This window comes from Schistocerca gregaria, chromosome 3 (genome assembly GCF_023897955.1).
Source record: "Schistocerca gregaria isolate iqSchGreg1 chromosome 3, iqSchGreg1.2, whole genome shotgun sequence".
NCBI classification, from domain to species: Eukaryota; Metazoa; Arthropoda; class Insecta; order Orthoptera; family Acrididae; genus Schistocerca; species Schistocerca gregaria.
The window spans coordinates 616,382,368-616,389,877 of NC_064922.1; positions in this window are offsets into that span (position 1 = coordinate 616,382,368).

The window sequence follows — 7,510 nt, forward strand, 5'->3', positions numbered from 1 at the left end:
CACGTGAGGCAATACTGACCCTACAACTCATTTTAGATGCTAGATTAAGGAAGGGCAAATATATGTTTCTAGCATTTGTAGACTTAGAGAAAGCATTTGACAATGTTGACTGGAATACTCTCTTTCAAATTCTAAAGGTGGCAGGGGTAAAATACAGGGAGCGAAAGGCTATTCACAATTTGTACAGGAACCAGATGGCAGTTATAAGAGTGAAGGGGCATGAAAGGGAAGCAGTGGTTGGGAAGGGAGTGAGACAGGGTTGTAGCCTATCCCCGATGTTATTCAATCTGTATATTGGGCAAGCAGTATAGGAAACAAAAGAAAAATTTGGAGTAGGTATTAAAATCCAGGGAGAAGAAATAAAAACTTCGAGGTTCACATTGTAATTCTGTCAGAGACAGCAAAGGACTTGGAAGAGCAGTTGAATGGAGTGGACAGTGTCTTGAAAGGAGGATATAAGATGAACGTCAACAAAAGCAAAACAAGGATAATGGAATGTAGTCGAATTAAGTCAGGTGATGCTGAGTGAATTAGATTAGGAAAGTAGTAAAGGAGTTTTGCTATTTGGGGAGAAAAATAACTAATGATGGTCGAAGTAGAGAGGATATAAAATGTAGACTGGCAATGGGAAGGAAAGCATTTCTGAAGAAGAGAAATTTGTTAACATCGAGTATAGATTTAAGTGTCAGAAAGTCATTTCTGAAAGTATTTGTATGGAGTGTAGCCCTGTATGGAAGTGGAACATGGACAATAAATAGTTTGGACAAGAAGAAAATAGAAGCCTTCGAAATGTGGTGCTACAGAAGAATGTTGAAGATTAGGTGGGTACATCATGTAACTAATGAGGAGGTATTGAATAGAATTGGGGAGAAGAGAAGTTTGTGGCACAACTTGACTAGAAGAAGGGATCGGTTGGTAGGACATGTCCTGAGGCATCAACGGATCACAAATTTAGCATTGGAGGGCAGCGTGGAGGGTAAAAATTGTAGAGGGAGACCAAGAGATGAATACACTAAACAGATTCAGAAGAATGTAGGTTGCAGTAGGTACTGGGAGATGAAGGAGCTTGCAAGATATAGATTAGCATGGAGAGCTGCATCAAACCAGTCTCAGGACTGAAGACCACAACAACAACAACGAATTAGTACATTCTCACTGTAAGTGTAAATAGCTTTCTCTATATCAGAACCCTTAAGAAATCCAAACTGTAACTTGGACAATATATTGTTTGCAGTCATATGCTTAAGGAGGTGCTTGAACACAATCTTTTTGAATATTTTTGAGAAAGCTGACAAAAGTGAAACTGGTTGATAGTTTGATGGCATCTCTTTATCCCCCTTCTTGTAAAGAGCTTTAACTTCAGCGTATTTTAGCCGGTCAGGAAATGTTCCTATGATAAGAGATTGATTACACAAATAATTTGAGATAGAACTTAACTTGCATGAACACACTTTGATTAACTTTGTTGATATGTTATCATAGCCACTGGAATACTTACATATTTAGGATTTTATGATGGATGCTATTTCTTTGTGAGACATGAGTGTCATTTCCATTTTACTGATGTTATTTTCAAAGATTGGTCTCAATTACTCTAGTGCACTGTTCACTGAACCTGATAAGCCCAAGCTATTAGCAGCAGAAATGAAGTACTTGTTTAAGAGGTTCGCAACACTACATGTACTTGTTACCAGTCTCATTTATTTTTAGAGCTGTCTGTTCCTCTTCCATTTTAGCCCCACCTGTCTCCGTCTTCACCATATCCCACTTAGTTTTTATTTTGTTGCCTAATATAGTCATCTTTTCTCATAATAAAACTGCTTCGATTTTTGGATTACTTGCTTCAATATTTTGCTGTATTCTTTGCAGTGCGTTAAAATTCTAACATCAGAGCTGTTCCTAGATAGTAGATACAGTCTCCTTTCTATCCCATATGATATTTTTTATTCCTTGTGTGATCCACGGTTTAATTTTTGACTTCTCTGTAATTCGAATTACCTTTAGGGGAAAACAATTTTCAAAAGTGGAGGTAACTTTATTAATGAATGCTTTGTATTTTCCATTCGAGCCAGAAGTGTTCTTAACATCTATCCAGTTCATGTCTTTGAGCAATTTCCTAAATTTCTTAATTTTTGCTTCTTTATTACCCTCCTGTAATCAGACTTAATAGATTTTTATCCTGACAAGTTTCAACATTTAACACAAGATACTGCACGTCTTGATAAGATAGCCCATTTACTATTTGTTTCATGATATGACTTTTTTCCCTAGATTTGTCTACAAAGATATTATCAATAGCAGTCTCAGAGCATTGACATATTCTAGTAGCAAAGTTCACAGTAGGAACTGAATTGAATGATAGTGTTACTGACTGCAATATTTGTTCACTGACTGAGCTTTTCAATAAATTGCCAGCAACCACTATTTCCTCGTTTTTTACCATGTGATTGGACAGCAGAGCTTCCAGATTTTTTTATGAAGAGGTTACAATTTTCTGAAAGTGATCTGTATAAACACACTATTATGAAGGACTTATTAGGCAAAACTACTTCTGTTGCACAAGCTTCTAAGTGCTGCTCAGAGCAAAATTTATTAATATCACTATTCTTGAAATCAAAACAGCTTCTGAGGCAGATGATATTAACTGGTTTGTTCAATTCTAATTCTTCAACACAAATAAGCAACTCATGAAGCCAGTGAAAGCCATAAAATAGAATATGAAGTAACGCTGGTGGGCAGCAACAGATGCCACTTGTACATTGCTGCATTGCTGCCATAGCAGCAGTTACTTCCTATATCAGTACAAATGAAGATTCTCACCTGTGCTACATTACAATTTTGATGGTGAAGCTTCATATCTTACAAACTGCTTCAGCAAGTCCATTGCCATCTCTGACAGGATTACAATGTCCTCAGCAAATTACAAATTTATCATTTCTTCTCTCAACATTGTGAAAAGCTTTCTCTAAATCTACAGATGCTATAAACGTACATTTGCCTTCCTACATTCTGTCCACTAAGAAAATTGTAAGGTTAGTATCACCTTGTGTGTTTCTAAATTTCACCAAAATCCAGACTGATCTTCCCTGAGGTCAGCTTTTATCAGCTTTTCAGGAAGCAGTCAAAGGGGGTGACCAACATGAGATGGCCTGCACATATATTTTGGAGGTTGTATACTCGTTGACAGGTACTGAGTAGCCTAGGAAGATTAGAGACGTCTGTGGTGATTGTAACTTCTACACTGTTTGACTTTAAAGTCTTCCGAATCATGGATAAGTGATGCTCATGTTCCTCGGGTCTCTTACTGAAAACGAGTATGACATCCAGGTATGCAAAACAAAACTCGAACTTTCATAGGATGGAGTCAATAAATGGTTACCACATCTGGGCAGCATTTTTAAGGCCTATCAGCATGTAATGGTACTGGAACAAACCTAGCGGCATGATAACTGCAGTCTTGGGTATATCCTCTGATGCCACGGGTATCTGAGGTAGGCACATTTACATTCAGTTACACTGAAGATGGAAATGCCCAATAACATGTAGCTGAAGTTATGATGTTTGGCACACGTTAAACACTAACCACCACCACCACCACTACGCAAGTCTGTGGTTGATCCGTAATAGTGTGGGCAGTGTTTACATGGAATGGACTAGGTCCTCTGGTCCAACTAAACTTATCATTAACTGGAAATTGTTTTGTTTTGGCTATTTGAAGAGCAGATGCAGACATTTATAGGCTTCATGTTCTGAACAGCGATGGAGTATTTATGGATGACAATGTGCCCTGTCACCATGCCACAGTTGTTTGTGGTTGGTTTGTTGTTTGGAAAACATTCTGGACAATTTGAGTGAATGATGTGGCCACCCAGATTACCCAACATGATGTTTGATGGAATATTTATGGGACATAATCAAAAGGTCAGTTTGTGGACAAACTCCTGCATCAGCAACACTTCCACAATTAAGGATGACTATAGAGAGGCAGCATGGCTCGATATTTCTACAGGGGATGTTCAGTGCCTTGTAGAGCCCTTGGCACATCAATTTTCTGCACTACAGTGGACTAAAGGAGGTCTAACACGATATTAGGAGATGTAGTCCAAAAATGTGTAGTCTATGGCCATCCAAATTTTGTTAGAGTATCTTGTAAAAATTAAAGTAAATGAGCCAAGAGCTTCTTGACAATTTTGCCAACAGCTTATTCCCTTTATATAGCATAGAAATTTGCATACCACATATATTAAAATATGTAGTCTGTGTCTGTCCTAATAGTGTTTAAAGCATGGTGTAAAAATATGAAGAAAACCAGTCAAGAAATTTCAGAGATTATGAGAAACAGCATAGTTCTTTTATATAGTATATATTTAAAAAATATGTGACACATGTCTGTGTGAATGTTTATTACAGTATTGTGTAAAAATATGAAATAAATTGGTGAAGAACTGAGATTTTTTTCTAATGTCTTTTCTATTTGTATGGTATGTATGTACTTACATACCATATATATTTAAAAATGTGTAGCCTACGTTCATCCAAACATTCACTAGCGTATAGTATAAACATTCAAAGTAAATCAGTGAAGACCCTTCTGAAATTTTTGTTAAAAGTCTTTCCCCCTTATATAGTATTCCAGACCACATACAAATATTCTGTGATCTGGCATAGTATACATATTTTTATATACCATACATTTTTTTAAATGTGTAGCCTAAGTACAACGAAAAGGTTATTAGAGTAATGTATAAGAATCTGAAGTAATTAAATACAAGTTGAATTATAAATACAAACTCAAGTTGGGGTAAGAGGAGAGCAAGCCTACTAAAGAATAAGAAAATAGGAAGGTGGGTAAGCTACAATAAACAGTGTATTGAAAGCATTATAGTATCCAGCATAAACATGAAGGCAACAACCACCATAGTTTGAATGACTACTAACTCCACAGATAATGAGGAGATTGAAAGCATATATGATGAGGTTGTGGCGTCAATATAAACATTGACCCACAAATGAGGACACTCTCCACTTGTGAGTTCTTCGGACAAAAAGTTTGAGATGATACAGTCGCTTATGTCACTTGCTGTATATACACATGTAGATGCTTGTACATAAACATACATCTGTATCAAAATATAATGTGGAAGTGTTGGATTTTGGGATAGTAACCAATCACATTTCCACAGTGGTGAACCCGTTACAAATTTTGAGTACATTCTGTCTCTCCTGCACTGGTTCATTGTGCTACAAGTGATTGTTCACCACCGTGACTTCTCCACAAAACGCTTTCCTCATGGACTTCGAAGCTCAAATGAACTCTCTGAACATATTGATCAAATTTCCCATGACTGGATTTTCTCCTGCTGACTACAACCCACATACTATACCCACATTACATGATATGTTCAGCCATCCTCTGCACCTATTGTGACACTCATGAATACTAGCCAAGGACATGTCACCACCAATAGTGCACCACGGGCATTTCCAGGAATTCTTTGCAAGTGGTTGACCATAATAGTGCGAGTTCAGTTTACAGGCCAGATACTGATGGTAGTATTGTGCAAGCAATGGATGCATGGTGATGTACATCACTACACAACAAACTTTGCTGCTTCCATGTGTCGTTGACTTTAATTCGTGTCACACACTTCCGCAATCCACCCCACCGGCACAGAGGGTTCTGGGTCCTGCCATAAACCTGTAAACTGGCTGTGCCTGCCACTATGGCCTTTTGCGTTTTCTCCGAAGTACGACAATTCAATGCGATGCCACTAGCTGGCGTATCATATTCATGGCCCCGGCTTTGCCCTTTCATTACATGGTACCGACCATGCCTGCTGCAACAGCCTTCCGCAATGCAACAGGTATGCTCAGTGGCCACACACATGGCAATTGTGACAAACATGTTTTTGGACCTATATTCCCCTTCGCTGCTATGCCCGTTTTCTCTGTGGGATTGCCCACACCTGCCATGCCAATTGCCATGCTACCATTCTTTGGCAGTCATGGGATTTTGCAGCTCACTAAGACAATTGAGTGATCCTGGAGGTTCCTAATTCTCCTCAGGCTCCTCTCCCTGGACGCCTACCAAAGTTACCGCCACTGTCAGAAGACAACCTTGTGTTGTAGTTTGCTTTGGTAGAGCACATTTTTGAGCTACACCTTGCTTCCAATGACAACTCCGGGTTCTGTGCCCCATGACACTCCTTCACGACCAATCAGACCTGATCTGTGACCACCTCTTCTCTCCACCACCGGCTCTAAGTATGAGTTCACCAAGAAGATGATTATCAAGTGCCTCGCCTGCTGCTCCAGTAGCTCATCCTAAAAATGTTATACAAAGAATACCTTGGGGGCCAGGCGACGTACAACTCTCGCACCTCCTACAGTTGCTGGTCAATGAGCAAACTATGCCAGATATAATGCTCTGGGTGGTGTGGTCTGCTAAGCTACCCTCTGATCTCCAGGTAACACCTGCTACCACATTCCTTTGAGTCGATCGGATCATATTTACAGATCACTAATCAGTTGTACTCTCTCTTGCGGCAGCTCTAACCTCCACGTTCTCTGTTAAAGGTTGGTACGCGTTCACCCATTTGCTGGTAGGGTCAGGCCCTGCCCCGCCACTCCATAGTCCACGATGCCTGGTGGCCTGTGCTCACACTCCTTGCTCTCCTAACATTCCTGGATCGCACACAGCACATGTCAGTATATGTACCTGGAGCAATAAACGATGACAAGCTGTCCCCTTTTGCTAAATCTCCGCCACTGCCACATCCAGCTCACCCATACTGCTGGTATCACAAGGTCTTCGGCGACGCAGCACAGAAGTGTAGATCACTTTGCCACCACTCAAAAGTCATCCACAGGGCACAGTAGATGCTGATCCATGCAGGAGGATCAGACAGGTGTCCCCCTATGCTGCACTCCATACATTCCCATTTTTCCCAACAGCCAATTGTACATAACAGACATTTCTTCGAAACTCAATTTTTTCATCGACACGGGTGCAGACGTATCTGTGATCTCTACATTGATGGTTCCACTCGTATATTCCCTGTTGACTTTGCTCCTCTCAGGAATCAATGCTTCAACCCTAAAAAATTCGGCTCAGCCAAAGTTAAAGTTCACCTATCACAATCCTTGTGCTTCCCCTGGACTTTTTACATAGCCTACATAGATGAGCCAATCATAGGGATGGATTTCTTGCACACCACAAACTTTCTCTGAATGTCATTCAGGGCATGGTCCTGCACCATTCCATGAACACACATGTACAGTGCATTCACCTTTCAGTTTCCTGCTCAAGTGTTCTGGCAGCGAATAGTTTAGTGCACAAGAGCTGCGCCCTCGCGGGTGACATTCTGAGGAGTGTGAATGTTTTACTCTTGGAGTGCAAGTCTGTGATGAAAATCTGTTGGCAGAAGGACGAGTTCCAACACACATTTCACTCATCTCCAGTGAGCTCCCTCTGACTGCATTCAGCTCCATAACCTGCAAGTCATGACAC